General features: G+C 40.2%; 1 protein-coding gene across 9 annotated transcripts in view; it reads right to left on the bottom strand.

Annotated features, from left to right (window-relative positions):
• MAPK10 (mitogen-activated protein kinase 10) overlaps positions 1 to 18049 on the bottom strand; it is a 593150-nt gene that overhangs the window by 326133 nt on the left and 248968 nt on the right. For all 9 annotated transcript variants that reach the window (XM_043906261.1, XM_043906265.1, XM_043906267.1 and 6 more), the window contains exon 2: positions 17395 to 17509. The gene's annotated coding sequence lies outside the window, so the exon portion shown is untranslated. The remainder of the gene's footprint in view (positions 1 to 17394; positions 17510 to 18049) is intronic.

The following is an 18049-nucleotide window of genomic DNA, read 5'->3' as shown; positions in this document are numbered from 1 at the left end:
CCAGCGGATGTTGGCAAGTTGATCTCTGGTTCCTCTGCCTTTTCTAAATCCAACTTGAACATCTGAAAGTTCATAGATTAAATTTGGAAGCAGTTTTCTGCACTTGCGATAGAGGTTGATAATTACTTTGATCACCCCAGAAAGGCAAATCATACCTGAATCACTTCAGATGGATATTTCAGGCGCTGCTCAAGGTCTCTGTCTACACTTGCATGAGTGGTTGTCTAGAACAAGGAGGGTTATAAGCCCCTCTGTGTTTGAGAATCCGAAAAAAGAAACTGCCTTACACCACAGAGAGAATGGGGAAATGGAAAGTGGTAAAAATTCTGAGTCCATAAGATGGTGGACACCTGTATTAGACATGATTGTATAATCCAGCAAGTCTGCAACCCAAGAAGAGGGACTATTGCAACTAGTCATTATATCAGCACATCAGTCTGGAGCTGGCACAGAAGACAGAGAGAATGTACATGTGGACACAGAGTAGGTGAGGAAAGGAAGGGTGAGACAAATTGGGAGAGTAGCATTAACATACACACACTACCACGTGTAAAAAAGATAGCTATTGGGAAGCTGCTGTATACAGCACAGTGAGCTCAGCTCAGAGCCCTGTGATGACCTAGATGGGTGGAATGGAGTGGGAGGTGGGAGGAGGCTCAAGAGGGAGGGGGTATGTGTATACATATAACTGATCCACTTTGTTGTATAGCAGAAACACACAACATTGTAAATCAATTATCCTCCAATTAAAAAAAAAGAGAGAGAGAGAGAGCTGATGCAGAGCACCCACTTTATCTGCAATTGTCAGTCCACATATAATAAAAGAAAATGCTGCTCTCTACTTCCCTCAATCACCAGGTGAATCAGTCTGTGGGACCAAGCACTGATGCTGGGAATGCACTGAGGCTAGAACATCATCCAGAGTCCTCTCCCTGGCATGCAAGCGCCCATTCATCTGCCCAAATATTCAAATACTAACAGACCAGTTAGTTTTATGCTTATCATATATGCTTTCTCAAGATTTACCTATTTGCCTTTTTCTGTGGGTCAGAAGATACCCTGGAGAAGGAAATGGCAGCCCACTCCAGTATTCTTGCTGGGAAAATCCCATGGACAAGAGGAGCCTGGTGGGCTGCAGTCCATGGGTCGCAAAAGAGTCACACATAACTTAGTGACTAAACAAGAGCAACAAGAGTCCAACTGCTCAAATTCTGGTTTCCTTGAACTGTGGTGCTGGAGAAGACTCCTGAGAGTCCCTTGGACTGCAAGGAGATCCAACCAGTCCTTCCTAAAGGAAATCAGTCCTGAATATTCATTGGAAGAACTGATACTGAAGCTGAAACTCTAATACTTTGGCCACCTGATGAGAACTGTTTCATTTTAAAAGACCCTGATGCTGGGAAAGATTGAAGGCAGGAGAAGGGGATGACAGAGGATGAAATGGTTTAATGGCATCACCAACTCAATGGACATGAGTTTGAACAATCTCTGGGAGTTGGTGATGGACAGGGAGGCCTGGTGTGCTGCAGTCCATGGGGTCGCAAAGAGTCAGACATGACTAAGCGACTGAACTGAACTGAATCTTATTTTCCTTAACATATAATTTAAGATCTCCTTTTCTCCCTGCCTTCTTTGGCTAATTAATTACATTTTTCTCTTCTTGTTAGAATTCCTATGGAAATTATTTTCTAATCTTACATTTGCAAAGGATTTAAGAATCTGCAAAATGTGTCTGTATACATTATTTCACTTAGATAAATAAACAGCAGAGTATTATTTTATAGACTCACTTTTTTCTTACACTTTACAATCTTAAACCCTTTTCACAGCTTACTTTTCCCAAGCCTAATAGGGTCACCCAGAGCATTCATGCTAATAAGGATGAAAATAAAATTATTTTATTGTATTGAAAGTACCTCAGGGCATTTGCCATGATAACAACTGAGTTTCTTTAGCTATTTCAATAATGAAACTGCTTGGCAATGATCCAAAGCAAGCCAATCTTTTTCAGAGTTTTAGTGTTATAATAGCAATAACAAAATGCAATTCTCTGCTGTAGCAAGACATCATACTAAAAATGTTTTACATTCAGTCCTCTCAAAACCTATGGAATATGTAAAACATAACCATTTTATAGATGAGGAAAGTCAGTCTTAAGATTGTTAACTAATTGCCCTGTGTCAGATTGGAAATTTGGACCATATCTATAGAACTTGAAAGCCAAAGCCCTTTGGCTCACATGCTGTGGTCAGGCATTATTCTGTTATACAGAGTTTAAGGGCAGTCTACAACACAGGGCAAAGTCACTTCAACCATCGCCAGGAACATACAGAGGACAAAGGACAATAAATAATATTGATTTTTCTTATCAATAAGTAAATAGGAAATGTATGTGATTGCCTGGGGCTTCAGACAATCATGCAGCAACTAAGGCAGCAGCAGAAAAAGGGGAGAAGTTGGAGCTAAACAAGATGAGAAGTCTTGAGTAAACCTGCCCTCTCATCTCACCTCAGGACAGGAAGAGTTTATCTGGGGCACAGAGGTCTGGAGGCTTTGCTTCTAGATTCAACCACAGAGACTTCAGGTCCCCCTTTTATGAACTGCCTCACCTTCTCTTCTTCTGTGTGTGTGTGTGTGTGTGTGTGTGTGTGTGCGTGCTCAGTCACTCGGTCATGTAAAACTCTTTTGCAGCCCCATAGACTGTAGCCCGCAAGGTTCCTCTGTCCATGGGATTTTCCAGGCAAGAATACTGGAGTGGGTTGCCATTTCCTCCTCCATGGGATCTTCCCAACCCAAAGATCAAGCCCACAGTTCTTGAGTCTCCTGCATTGACAGGCAGATTCTTTACCACTGTGCCTCCGGGGAAGCCCCTCTTCTTCATAGTGCTACTTGTGAATCTTCATTTTAATCAGGTCTATCTGACCATATGAATAGATGTAGGGTTTGAAAGAGGGGAGGACACAGTGAGAGCCTCAATCGTTAGCCTAACAGTGTAATTTCACTCTCCAGACACTGTAGTCGACTTGTTTCTTTACTGTCATAAGTAAAGAGGCAATAAAGTGGGATGCATAGTGCTCAGATTGTGCTCCACCATCAACAACTATGGGATCTTGAACATCAACAACTATGGGTTGCTTGATCTCTCTGTGCCGCAATTTATTCATCTGTAAAAGGAGCACAGTCATAGTGCCTACCTCACTCTAAGGTATTGCGAAGAATAAATGAGATAATACATGTGGTGCACTTAAGATGTTGCCTGGCTCAGAGTAAGTGCTCTATGAGCATTTACTATTATAACTGCTATATAATGCATGTGTCATAAGAATTACAAAAATGATGTCTAATATTCAATGAAAGATGCAATGTGATTTCTGTCTATTCCTCCCATGAATCTTGTGTAGATGCTACCACTGTCCCATTATAAATGAAACAGAGACTCAGAGAGGTTATAGAGGAGTCAAGAATTAAACAAAATTAACTTTATTTTGGGGGCTCCAAAATCACTGCTAATGGTGACTGCACCCATGAAATTAAAAGATGTTTGCTCCTTGGGAAAAAAAAAGCAGAAACATTACTTTGCCAACAAAGTCCGTCTAGTCAAAGCTATGGTTTTTCCAGTAGTCATGTATAGACGTGAGAGTTGGGCTATGAAAACAGCTGAGCACCAAAGAATTGACTCTTTTGAACTGTGGTGTTGGAGAAGACTCTTGAGAGTCCCTTGGACTGCAAGGAGATCCAACCAGTCCATCCTACAGGAAATCAGTCCTGAATATTCACTGGAAGGACTGATGCTGAAACTGAAGCTCCAAGACTTTGGCCACCTGATGCAAAGAGCTGACTCATTGGAAAAGACCCTGATGCTGGGAAAGACTGAAGGCAGGAGGAGAAGGGGATGACAGAGGACGAGATGGTTGAATGGATTTATCGACTCAATGCACATGAGTTTGAGTAAACTCTGGGAGTTGGTGATGGACAGAGAGGCCTGGCGTGCTGCAGTCCGTGGGGTCACAAAGAGTCAGACACGACTGAGCGACTAAACTGAACTGAACTGAAAATTAGCCAAGCAGTAAGTGACAGGGTTGGGACGCAAGTCCAGCAAGTCTGATTCCAGAATTAAGTTCTAAACCACCATGTTATTTCAGATGGGTAATAATAATTGCTAACAGCTACTGTGCCAGGCTTTGTTCTAATAACTTTAAATCTCTTACAGAATACCTTATATCTCTTGTGAAAATTAAGCAAAATTCTTAAAACTATCTTACGGGACAGATGCATTTATTGTTCCTATTTTACAAACGAGAAAACCAAGAGGTTACATGGGCAAGATCACACAACTGGCAGATGGCTAAAGTAAGTGCACCTCATACTGAAAGGTGGGGAAAGCTGAGATGCTAAATTTAAATAGATGCCCATCAGCAGACGAATGGATAAGGAAGCTGTGGTACATATACACCATGGAATATTACTCAGCCATTAAAAAGAATTCATTTGAATCAGTTCTAATGAGATGGATGAAACTGGAGCCCATTATACAGAGTGAAGTAAGCCAGAAAGATAAAGAACATTACAGCATACTAACACATATATATGGAATTTAGAAAGATGGTAATGATAACCCTATACGCAAAACAGAAAAAGAGACACAGATGTACAGAACAGACTTTTGGACTCTGTGGGAGAAGGCGAGGGTGGGATGTTTCGAGAGAACAGCATCGAAACATGTATATTATCAAGGGTGAAACAGATCACCAGCCTAGGTTGGATGCATGAGACAAGTGCTTGGGCCTGGTGCACTGGCAAGACCCAGAGGGAGCGGGTAGAGAGGGAGGTGGGAGGGGGGATCGGGATGGGGAATACATGTAAAACCATGGCTGATTCATGTCAATGTATGACAAAACCCACTACAATATTGTAAAGTAATTAGCCTCCAACTAATAAAAATAAATGAAAAAATAAATAAATAAATAAATTTCACTGATGTACAGTCCATGGAATCACAGTCAGATACAATTTAGTGACTGAACAACAACAATATCAGATTAAGCATCACAATTTTCAAAAAGAAAACTCCTTCCTAGTATATCCATCTGAACAATTTCTGAGCCAAAACGATTAAGATAGATACTCAATGTTGGAATCATAAAAGAAGGAACTGATTAAATGCTAATTTATTCTGATTTGCCTTACTACTCAATCATCTTCCCACCTCTAATAGCAGCTATTTTCAGTAGTCATTTTCATTCTATCCTCTACAATTTGAATAGATTCACTATTAGTGAATAAGGATCAACTTTTCATAGGAAGCAAGACCACTACCTTCATGCATTTCCTGTCCCATAGAAGTTAAGAGGCAATCTAGAGAGAGATAGTGGATGAATATTCAATCTACACAACTATGACAAGAGGAGAACTGATAAGCATCAGTTGTAATGGATAACAACTGATTGGGTGCTGAGCAGGACCACAGTAGTCCTATAACTCTTGAATTATTTAAGCAAATTATAAAAATAAGCCCTGGTTTGGTGAGCAGAGCACAGGTTTCGTGGTAGCCCAAACAGCTCACTGAGCCTCAACAGTATGAACCAAGGGTCTGGTGTTTGTTTCAAATGCATCTCAATGGATGTGAGCTCATGTGGGAAGGTGCCTTTAGAAGTCCCGAGAGACACGATGTGCAGCAAGGACAGAAGCATACTGTTACAGATCTTGGGAACAGAATGAATAAGATACAAGAGTTAAGGAGGAGGACAGTTAACAATTTTTTTTATAGAAAGATTGTGTAGGAAGACAACAGTGTGCCATGAGAAATAATACCAGTCAGGTGATTAGAACAAGTCATCAGATCTCTTTAGTCACTGCACAATTAAACACACCTGATTTTCTAGGCAAAAGAAAGCCCAATATGAATCTATTTATATATTATACATATATAATATATATATAGAATTAAGATTTGGGGCATTCTTCAGAATGTTATTCTCAGTAAAGAAAAGGTTGATGATCAATTGTGTTGTCACAAATTAACTCACTAAACAAATAATGATTAACAAAACATACAACAAGAACCTGATTAAGAAAGAAGACATGTTGATGATAATAGTAATAAATTTGACCAAAACCAAAACAAAATCCGGTAGTTCCTGAGCACTTCATGTATTTTACGTACATTACCCTTACAATAACCATATGAGATCAGTAGCATTATTATTAATAGAACCATTTTACAGATAAGAAAACTGAAGCTTAAGAGATTATGTGATTTAACCAGGATCACTCACATGAGGTAATAGAATTTGGGTTTAAAACCAGATGGCTTAACTTTGGAGTTTACATGCTTGAGCACCATGCTATACAGCTAAGTGTTAAATTAATGGAAGTAGCCACAATTAACAAGAGCACAGATGCAAGTACCAGGCACATCAAATGTTGTACACCTCTATGTGCATAGAGAAAATTCAGGATAATGAGGCTCCTGATAGTGATAAGAAACCTGACCAGAATAGAGTGATGGAGATAATGAGACACAATGAAATTCAAATGCTCTTAAAAGGATGTCTCCCCTAACCAGGAAAATAGTTTACAATAAGCAAGATTCATAATCAACAAAATAGAATGGACTTCAATGCCTGGCTTCGTCGTCTCACTTTGGAATTGACAGAGAATCAGTTTGCTGTGTAGGCATTTCATGGTAACGACTTTACTATTATTAACAATGACAATAGTTCCAGGCAATCTTTCATATTTGCATAGCAAGCCTTCAACAGAGGAGCAAAAGCACCTGGCAAACCTTCTCATTTTTATTATTGATGGCTTAGATTAGCGGAGCACTTTTCTGTCAAGGAGTTCACTAATGCTTCCATGGACTCTGGTAACACAGATAGACAAGCAATCCATTTCTGCATTTTTATATATGGAGAAACCAAAGCCCAAAGACCTTTTAATAACTGCTTAGTAACACTGTGGCTGTGTCTACAATGACATCAAAAGGAACCTGGCATTCCCCTTCCTTACTGATGGAAGCCCTTCTTACTCCAAATTATCTGAATGTGGGCACCTTCTCTATCTACTGGGTCCTTCCCTACCCATTCTCACCACCTCTTCAATTCTCCTTCCCTCCCTGTAACAGCTCAGCTCACCCCCATCCTCTCTCCTCCTCAAACCACTCTCAGTCTTGCTGCCAGACTCCTTTTCTTCACTCTGCTCAGAAAACAGCAGTAGCTCTCCTTTCCTATGGGAAACAGACCCAAATTCACAACCTCCCTTAATCTGGCCCCAAGCTTTTCCCCAGCCATATCTCTGACTGCAATCCCCTCTGTGCCTCTCCACACAAGCCTAAACTTAAGAACCCCAAGCCTACTCTTCTCTTTACTCATTCTATTCCCTCTTCTAGAAGTAACCTTTCTAACTCCAACGCTGACTGCTAAAATTACCTTCCCAGTTCCACTCTGATGCCATCTCCTAGTGAATCCCTTCTAACAACACTTTAGTTAAAAACGGCTGCTCCCTCCAACTCCGCAATACCCATTTAACCTTTATTTGTTGCACTCACTGAATTCTACCTGGGGCTACTGTGACTTATAAAGGTATATATCTATCTTAGAATGTTCCATCACTGAGATTCACAGAGTCAACAAGGGGTTGGGCCCTGTGACAGCTAATAGGTGAAACAAGAGACACAGATCTCTGCCTTTACAGAGGTTACAATCTTACAGAATTTCTCATCTCTGAGTTTCTCCTTTGAATGACCAAATACACTATAGCCTCTGTGTCTCCACGAATGATGCCATTCTAGGTCATAAAAGAGACGTTAATTCACTGCATACAATAGATGCTTTTTAGAAGTGGTTCTCCAGACTTCCGTGGTGGTTCAGTGTTTAAGGATATGCGTGCCAATGCAGGGGACACGGGTTCAATCCCTGGTCTGGGAAGATTCCATATGCTGTGTGGGCAACTAAGCTGGTGTATGGTAACTACTGAGCCGACACTCTAGAGCCCCTGAGCCGCAACTATTGGGCCCATGTTCTACATCTACTGAAGCCCACACACCCTAGAGCTTGGGCTCTGCAACAAGAGAAGCCACCTCAATAGAAAGCCCCCAGTCACAGCAACTAGAGAAAGCCTGCATGCGGCAATGAAGATGCAGCACAGCCAAATGTAAATAAATAAATACTTTTTTAAAAAAGCAGCTCTCCAAGTATCATACATGTGTTCAGTCACACAGTCATGTCCAACTCTTTGCGGCCCCATGGATTGTAGCCTGCCAGGCTTCTCTGTCCATGGGATTTTCCAGGCAAGAACACTGGAGTGGGTTGCTACTCTAGGAAAGCATTATATATAGATATCCTGAAGGTCCTCAAGACTTTTTCAGAGGGGCCCCTGAGGTCAAAACTAACTCCAAATAATATTAAGACACAGTTTGCCATTTCATTCTCATTTTTCTCTCAGATTTGTAATACAGTCCTCCAGAGACTACATGGTGTGTGATATAACAGCAGATTGAAGGCATAGGTAGATAGGAGAATTCAGCTGTCTTCCATTAAGCCAGTCATTAAACAGATATACAAAAATGCAATACCAAGCTTGTCACTCACATTTTTGGTTTGTAAAAGGCAGTTTTCATTAAAAGATACATTATTTTTATTTAACATATCTAACAGTTTGCTGTTAATTTTTAATTACCTATTTCAAACTGATATCTTAATTTCTGATACTGTAAATACCAATGGTTGGGGGAGGCTTCCCAGATGGTGCAGCGGTAAAGAATCCACCTGCCAATGCAGGAGCCACAGAAGATGTGGGTTCAATCTCTGGGTCGGGAAGATCCCTTGGGGAAAGAAATGGCAACCTACCCCAAATATTCTTGCCTGAGAAATCCCATGGACAGAGGAGCCTGGCTGGCTACAGTCCATGGGGTCGCAAAGAGTCAGACACGACTGAGTGACTGGGCACGCAGGCAAATACCAATGGATATAACGCACATGAACAAAACTTCTTCGGGTTTCTCAAAGATTGTCGAGTGTATAAAGGAATCCTGAGGCCACAAAGTTTGAGAATGGCTACCTTAGAGAGCAGGAACTCATGTGTTTCTGTGGAGGCCCAGTCAAGAATGTCTGAGTGATTAGCTGAGTGGTTTGTAATTGCACTGTTCCCCGAACTTGTCCTCTGTTAAAACAACTATCCATCCTACATGTGAGATGAATTTATTATTGACGCTGCAGCACCTCGCACAGAGGAGGCAGCCAATAAATACTTGAGAGAGAAAGGAAAGAAGGAAGGAAGGAGGGGAAGAGAGGATGGGATGGAGAGAGGAAGGGAAACAGGAAGGAAAAAAGGAAGGAGGGAGGGAAAAGAAGGAGATGTGTCTACTTCATTCATCAAAAATTCTACCACAGTAATCTGTCCACTGAAATTATTAACCTTCAAGTAAATGTGTCATATTGATATGATTTCTAAGGTGATTAAGAGGCCAGTAGTCTTATCTGATGTGTTTGTACATCCCAAATACAGCTTAGAAACCATGATTTTAAAGACAAAGTTTTAAAGAATCTTCTCATAAAGAAATGAACAAACATTTATGCACACTAATCCTTCAATATCAGAGGATAATTTTAAGATAAAGAAAGATACAAATTAGGAAAACAGATGCAGTCAGTTTGGTTGTGTATACATAAGCTAACTTCCTTATGGATAATAAAATCTCAATAATTAGAGGTGACTTCCTATAATTAAAATGCTTTATCCCTAGATTTAGAGTGAGAAGGGGTAGAATTAAGCCAAAAATAATAAAAGGGGGCGGGTCAAAGCAAAACTGGGCATAGGCGAGTCTATCTTCAAGATTCTCTAAATCTCTATCTGGCCTATTCTTCCTTTTCAGCTGCCCTTGATGCTGCTTGTTATGCCTATGAAGTCCCTTCACTGAGCAAGGCCAACCTCATCAAGGTACTCCACTTGGACTGGCCTTAGGGGCATTAATCTATGCTTTAATTCAATCTGTACAATTTAACCCATATAACTTTTATAGTCAAAAAGAAAGTTAAACATCACCTATCACAACTCCCTCATACACAACTGAAACTCAACTAGGTTAAGACTTGCCCCAACAGGTATTAATTCATGACAAAGCTGCAGTGAGAATCTAACATCAAGTTCTCTTCCTTTTCCAGAAATAATATAATGAAAATTTTAAAATAATATGCTAAACCCCTTACAAAGCCCTCTCTTTCAGACCACTCTTAATTCCCTCTTCTGTAACAACTTTTCCTGTATATTCCATTTCCTTAGTCTCCTATGTTAATGCAGTAAGACATTTAACCAACCATGGATGTTATCTCTATTCAAAATCCATTAAAGTCAATTCATACTTTAACTGAAGTTAGTTTATCAGGTTAGTTATCCAACCACTTTACCTCATAATATTTTGGGGGGCCTCACAGCATAGATTGTGGGATCTTAGTTCTCCAACTAGTTCTCCAGACCCCAGCAGTGAAAACACCAAGTCCTAACCACTGGACCACCAGGGAATTCTCATAAGATTTCTATTGTAATATGAACAGTCTTCAACCAAAGGAGTAACTGGGAATCTCACACATTATATCAGGGTCAGAAACAAGAGAACTGAGAACCAGAGGACATTCTGGCTCCTTAAATCATGACACAAAGTAACAGAGAAATATATATATACATGGTGCATGCACGCTCAGTAGCTTTGGTCATGTACGACTCTTTGGTGGGCTGCAGCCTGCCAGGCTCCTCTGTCCATGGGGCTCACCAGGCAAAAATACTGGAGTGGTTGCTATGCCCTCCTCTAGGGGATCTTCCCAATCCATGGATCAACACAGCGTCTCCTGCATCTCCTGCAATGCAGGCGGATTCTTTACCACTGAGCCACCTGGGAAGAGAAGCTCTCTCTCTCTATATATATATACACATATATATATGGATATGGATAGATATACAAATAGAAAGAAAGAAAAAGAAACAGAGGAAGGAGAAAGAAAATAACAAGGAGAAAAAAACATAGCCAAAGGGACTTTGTAGAAAAATAACTATATCACCAAAAAATGCATCAAAAAGTGTACCTCTGGATACAATTAGGAAATTATACAATCGAGAAAGCAGCCTAACAACCTTCTTTGTTTTAACAACCAGTCAACATATATTCATGCAGTACTAACAAGTACCAGACACTGTGGTAGGTATAGACAAGTCGAAGGTAATTCGATCTGGCTCAAATTACTCACAGGCTAAGGTTGTGAAGAAAGCTGAGCGCCAAAAAATTGATGCTTTTGAACTGTGGTGTTGGAGAAGACTCTTCAGAGTCCCTTGGACTGCAAGGAAATCCAGCCAGTCCATCCTAAAGGAGATCAGTCCTGGGTCTTCATTGGAAGGACTGATGCTGAAGCTGAAACTCCAATACTTTGGCCACCTCATGTGAAGAGTTGACTCACTGGAAAAGACTCTGATGCTGGGAGGGATTGGGGGCAGGAGGAGAAGGAGATGACAGAGGATGAGATGGCTGGATGGCATCACTGACTTGATGGACAGGAGTTTGAGTAAACTCCAGGAGTTGGTGATGGACAGGGAGGCCTGGCAAGCTGCGATTCATGGGGTCGCAAAGAGTCGGACACGACTGAGCGACTGAACTGAACTAAGGTGGAGAAGTAGACATATAAACAGCTAATAAAACACTGTAGTAATGCAGTGAGAAGCTCCAATACTTTGGCCACCTGATGGGAAGAGCCAACTCATTGGAAAAAACCCTGATGCTAGGGAAGATTGAAGGCAGGAAGAGAAGGGGGAGACAGAGGATGAGATGGTTGGATGACACTACCAACTCAACAGACATGAGTTTGACCAAACTCTGGGAGATAGTGAAGGACAGGGAAGCCTGGCGTGCTGCTGTTCATGGGGTCACAAAGAGGAGGACGCGACTGAGCAACTGAATACCAAAATGGAGTGAGATAGACATGCACAGGCTGAGGTGAGAACACCAGGAAAGAACACCTTATAGAAAGATTCAGGAAGGGTTTCTGGAAGGAGATAACATCTGATGAAGTCTAATGTGAGTCTAAGCAGCGCCTCTTGAACACTAAATCACCTGAGAATCTTGTGGGGAAAATTCTGAATCAGTAGATCTAGAAGGGACTTAAGATGCTGTGATTCTAATCAAGCTCCAGAAAATGTCAGAGCTGTTGGTCCCCAGACCATTCTTTGAATTCCAAAGGTCTTAAAAGATGGCCAGTAACTTAGTAAAGGATGGAGAGGGTGAATACAGGCAGAAGAGACAGTATGAAGCAAATTCCAGAAGAAACACTTTAGTGTGTGATGAAATTGAAGCACGTTGGTGTCCCCAGGTAACTGGAGAGATACTCACTGCTAAATTGGAGGTAGATGGGAGTATGGTATATTTTAAGTAGAAGGGAATTTATTACATAGACAATGGAGCATATCTAAGTAAGCTGGGTGGTTACTCAGTAATAACTGCACATTGAATCTGGAGGTTTCATCGGTAGAATCATGAGCAAGAAGATAATATGCTAGACTACTTTAAATAAAACTGCTCACAGTGACGATGAGGGCCTAATTTGGGCTGTTAGCAATAAATTTATTTCAAAGGGAACTGATGTGAGAAATGTTTAGGAGATAAATTAGGTCAATTTATTTTAACTTATTAATTTAAAAAAAATTAAAAACATTGCTATTTCTTTGCATTCTTTGTCATCCAGGTGTCTATTCTTAATCTGACAGTAACATGTGGTCTTGAATAAGACACTTAACTTCTTTTCACACTAGGTGTCACATTTTAAAACAGTAAAGAGTTGACCCAAATAAACACTGTGGTCTCTTTAAACCCTAAACTTTATAATCCTAGGAATTAAATTCATCTCTCACTGAATAGTGCAACCATAAAATATATTCTAAAAGCCTACCACAAGACCTGGAATATATTTAAATATACTTTGTATTACTAACTTTAAAGCTACCTAGCCAGCAGGTCTGAAAATTTGAGACTTTTGAAATCCTCCCTCTTCTTCACCTAGGACATTCATTACTAGGTCCAGTTAATTTGCACTTATGTCCTACTGACGATTTTTTGGTTTATGCCCTTATTGTTTTTTAGCTGAGCTCCTGCAATAGTAGCTGGTGAGTCCCCTGGCTCTAATCTAAACCCCTTTCAAACATGATTCAAGAAACTACTTGGTGGCTCCGTGGTAAAGAATCCGCCTGCCATGCAGAAGGTCAGTCCCCGATCCTGGAAAATCCCACATGCGTGAAGGAAGTAAGCCCGCGCGCCACGACTGCTGAGCCCTCACCTTCCAGCCCACCAGCCTCAACTACTGAGCCCACATACTGCAACGCCTGAAGCCCGGGTACCTAGAGCCTGTGCTGCGCAACAAGAGAAGACCGCTCCCATGAGAAACCCACGTAACACAACTAGGGAGCAGCCCCCGCTCACCACAGCCGGAGAAACTGAAGCAACTCGCGGCAATGAAGATCCAGAACAACCAAAAATAAATAAATAAAAATAAAAAAATAAATTAAAAAAAAAGAAAGAAACGGAAGAACTCTGGAGTCAGAAAGACCTGGGCTTAAATGCTAAATCCTCTGCTTCTTAGTTATGCGATTGCTAGCAAGTTATTTAACCTCTCTAAACCTGAGTTTCCTTATCCATACATCATAGGGATGATAGGAAGATTAAATGTTTGTAAAGTGCTTAGCACAGTGCTTATTACACAGCAAGAACTCCATAAGTGCTAGTTGTCATTCTGAAAGACTAGTCTCATAAAGACTTGAGCAGGCACTTCACAATAGAAGATCAAATGGCCAATAAAAATTTTTTAAAAATTATTCCTCCTTAGTAGTCAGCAAATGCAAACTACTACTTCCATGAGTACAATTAGGTATCCACCTGATCAGCAAATTCTGAGAACTTAAAAATGAAGCGTTGGTGAGAATATAGAGCTTCTTATATACTGCTGATGGGAATGTAAATTCATGCAATCAATTGAGGAAAATATTTGGCAATATTTAGAAAAACAATGTGCACATACCCCAAAAATCAAGAGTTCCTTTCCTTGATATGTATCCTAGGAAGTTCTTATACATGTACTATAGAATCTATGAGCAATAATATATATGCATAAAGTACCATATGTATACTTAATGTTATTATATATAAATATATGTACTTATTTAAAATTTATCAGGTTAATAATCAGGGTTGACTTCCTTTTGGACTGACAGAAGGAAATCAACCCTGAGTATTCATTGGAAGGACTGATGCTGAAGCTGAAGCTCCAATACTTTGGCCACCTGATGAAAAGAGCTGACTCATTGGAAAAGACCCTGTTGCTGGGAAAGACTGAAGGCAAAAGGAGAAGAAAATGACAGAGGATGAGATGGTTAGATAGCATCATGGACACAATGGACATGAAGTTAAGCAAACTCCAGGAGATAGTGAAGGACAGGGAAGCCTGGCATGCTGCAGTTCATAGGGTTACAAATAGTTGGACATGACTTAGTGACTGAACAACAACAACACACTCACACAGACACACATAAGTAATATAGAAACAATCCAAATGTCTCTCCATGGTGAAATGGATAAGTAAACTCTGATGTATTCACAGAGTAAAATACTACATAAGTGACTTGAATAAACTACATACATTAACATGAGTCTTATAGTGCTTCACAGGCTTCCCTGATGGCTCAGTTGGTAAAGAATCCATCTGCAATGCAGGAGACCCCAGTTCAATTCCTGGGTTGGGAAGATCTGCTGGAGAAGGGATCAGCTACCAGTATTCTGGCCTGGACAATTCCAAGGACTGTATAGTCCATGGGATCGCAAAAAGTTGGACACAACTGAGCAACTTTCACTTTCACTAGAGTGTTTCATAAATCAAGTGATTAAGAATATATATATATACCATGGCTTCCCTGGTGGCTCAGACAGTGAAGAATCTGCCTGCAATGCAGGAGACCCAGGTTCAATCCCTGGGTCAGGAAGATACCTTTGAGAAGGGAATGGCAACCCACTCTAGCATTCTTGCCCAAAGAATTCCATGGACAGAGGAACCTGGTGGGCTATAGTCCATGGGGTCGCAAAGTTGCTCAGACACGACTGAGCAACTGTCACTTTCTTTCACCATGATTACAAGACTGAAACCCTACAAAGAAAGGCAAGGGAATCAGTGACAAAAGGCAGAGTAGTGGTTTCCTCTAGCAGGGAAGGAAAAGCATGTGGTCTTAAAGGAGCACAAAGGGCTTACTGGGAGTCTACTTGGTGGTTATACAAGGTTTGCTCTGTAATTATTCTTTAAACTGAATTTGTTTTATGCACTCTTCTAGGTACATGGTATTTTCTAAAAAATAAGTTTCATCACATCATTCTACTTAAAATCTTTCAGAGGTTCTTTATTCTGGAATAAAATACAAACTCCTTAGCTTTGCCTTAAAAACCCTTTCATGCTATATCTCCTCTACCTTTCTTCAGCTTTATCTTCACCACCCCCATTTATGCCCCAGCACAGTAAATGACATCTAGTTCCCCCCATCAATCATGCTCGCTCAAGTCTCTAGGCCCTTGAAAAATGTTCTCACTATTCCCCTTCTTCTAGCTAACCTCTTATTGTCCTTAACATTCAGCTAAAATCTCATTCCCTCTGGGAAGCCTTCCCTACCAAGCCCCCATCCCATCTGTCTTAGACTCTCCTCTGCGGCACTTCCTTCAGCACTGGATGGCTACCCATTTAATAGCAGTGGATAAGTACCCCACTCCTTAGAAATCACTCCCTTTTTTAATGACACAGTTTATCATAAGTGTCACATACTTTAAACACAGCTCCTTTAAAGCAGGTGCTGTCTTTTTCATCTATCCCAAGTGCGAAGGATGATATCTATACTACAGATTCTCAGTAAATGTTTGCTTAATGAATACATGTTTAAGAGGGGGCAATACATATTTTTGACATCCCTAGGAGTGACCCATAACTCAAAAGATTAAGTTCAGCCATAAAAAGTCACCCTTGTTTGAAATCAAATGGTTGATTACTGGCAATTACATATGTTTCTCATTCATAACAAACATTCATTTAACACATATTGATTAAGTACAGCATAGTGATGACTATTATATCTGCTTCCTCAGTGTAATCATAATCAGACTGTAATGAGAATCATGATGTGAAATAAGTACAAGGTTAATTTCATCAATCCTCCACAGTTATGGGTTATGCATTGATTCATAGGGCAACCTATATACCCAGAGTTATATAAGCCACTAAACAAATGAAAGAGAGATATCGATCACTAGTTCAAAACAGCTTCTTTTGGAGTCTTACAAGCATCACTGTCATAATCTATTTCTCAGAGACGTTGTTTGACAGATTATACCTGGTTCATCTCTGCTGGAGTCTATTGATTATTGACATTGGCAACTATGAAGCATCAAGTATTTGATTAAAATATATATTTTCCCTATGTGAACTGACATTTTTATAAAATAAGATTTTAAAATGATTCCAACTAGGATCTATTTTTAATACTGTCTTTATTAAGCAAAGAATTTGTAGGCTAAAATGTCCACAAATCAAGTTTTATAAAACTATGATGTGGTTTCTCTTCCCTTATGTCTAAAGAGCTAAATGCTATGTAAATATATATCACATATATCTTACACACATATCTATGTACATGCATGCTGTGTGTATGCTAAGTCGCTTCACTCGTGTCTGACTCTTTGCCACCCTATATGGACTGTAGCCCACCAGGCTCCTCTGTCCATGGGATTCTCCAGGCAAGAATACTAGAGTGGGTTGCTATGCCCACCTCCAGGGGAGCTTCCCGACCCAGAGATTGAACCAGCGTCTCCTGTGTCTTCAGCATCTCTTGGGTCTCCTGCATTAGCAGGTGGGTGGGTTCTTTACTGCCAACACCACCTGGGAAGCCCCATATACAAGCATATATGTTCCTGAAAGGAATTAAGTGTTAGAATTTAGCTCAGAACCAGTATTCTACTAGAGAAGATAAAGCAGTAAAATGTAGAATTATGTTGCAGATAATAAATGCCACCGAAAAATACTGTTATGTAAATACCCAACTGTTACGCAGCCACAGGAAATTGCTCACTGCAACCGTCTTACTTAGACTAGTATCATCCAGGGTGGTAACATCATGGTGCTATATGACGCACTTATGCACCTAAAGACCTCAAGCTCCTTCACGTGGTATTAATAGCACCACACCATCAGTTAAACATTGATTTTCACCTCTTTAGTTGACAGGATTTGGGAGCAGTATTTCTTCAGATCCACACACTAAATCCTATGCAACATTGAAATTGTTATATAGATCACATGTTTCCTGCTAAGGAATGTTTTTAAGTTCGCAACTCACCACTGCTTGTATGGTTTCTCATCTACAGGAAATGGGTCTAATTCAACAGCTTCTTGCCTGAGTTGCCATAACAGAGATCTGAGATGGTGTTGCCGTTGGTGTTTCTCACACTAGCCTAAAATCAAAGCAAAATCACAGTCAAGTTTGATTTTAACATTTCAGTGGGAATTTCACCTGCATTTAGGAAAATCAAAAGACTAACAAAGACATTGGGGGATGGGTAGTGAGGACATGAGGGGAGGGAATAAAATCTCAAGGTAGTTCACCCTGTTCAAATTTATCAAACACTAGAACTTTGGTGTTGCCAGCACCAGAGTAGCTGGATATTTTATTTTATTTTGTATATTTTAAAATATGAACATAAGCCCAATTAGTAATTGTTACTTTGGTTGACATGGATTTGAGTTTGTGATAGGAGGCACCCTATTCAGCTTTGACTATAAGCTCCCTGTTACATGTTTGCACAGTCTGCTCCTCATACAAGAACAATGGGTTCATATGGAAAAATGCATTACAGCGTCATCAATAAAGGAGAAGTTGGAAAATTTTCTGAACTATGTGAAATAAAATGAAACTAAACTGAATTTGAGCAACCATACTCCAACAAAAATTATTTAATAAAGAAGGCAAAAAATAAATTAAAATGTTAAAAACT

This window comes from Cervus elaphus, chromosome 6, assembly GCF_910594005.1.
Source record: "Cervus elaphus chromosome 6, mCerEla1.1, whole genome shotgun sequence".
Classification (NCBI taxonomy): domain Eukaryota; kingdom Metazoa; phylum Chordata; class Mammalia; order Artiodactyla; family Cervidae; genus Cervus; species Cervus elaphus.
Note: the sequence above shows the minus strand (reverse complement) of the source record. Positions and strands in the feature narration are given on the sequence as shown.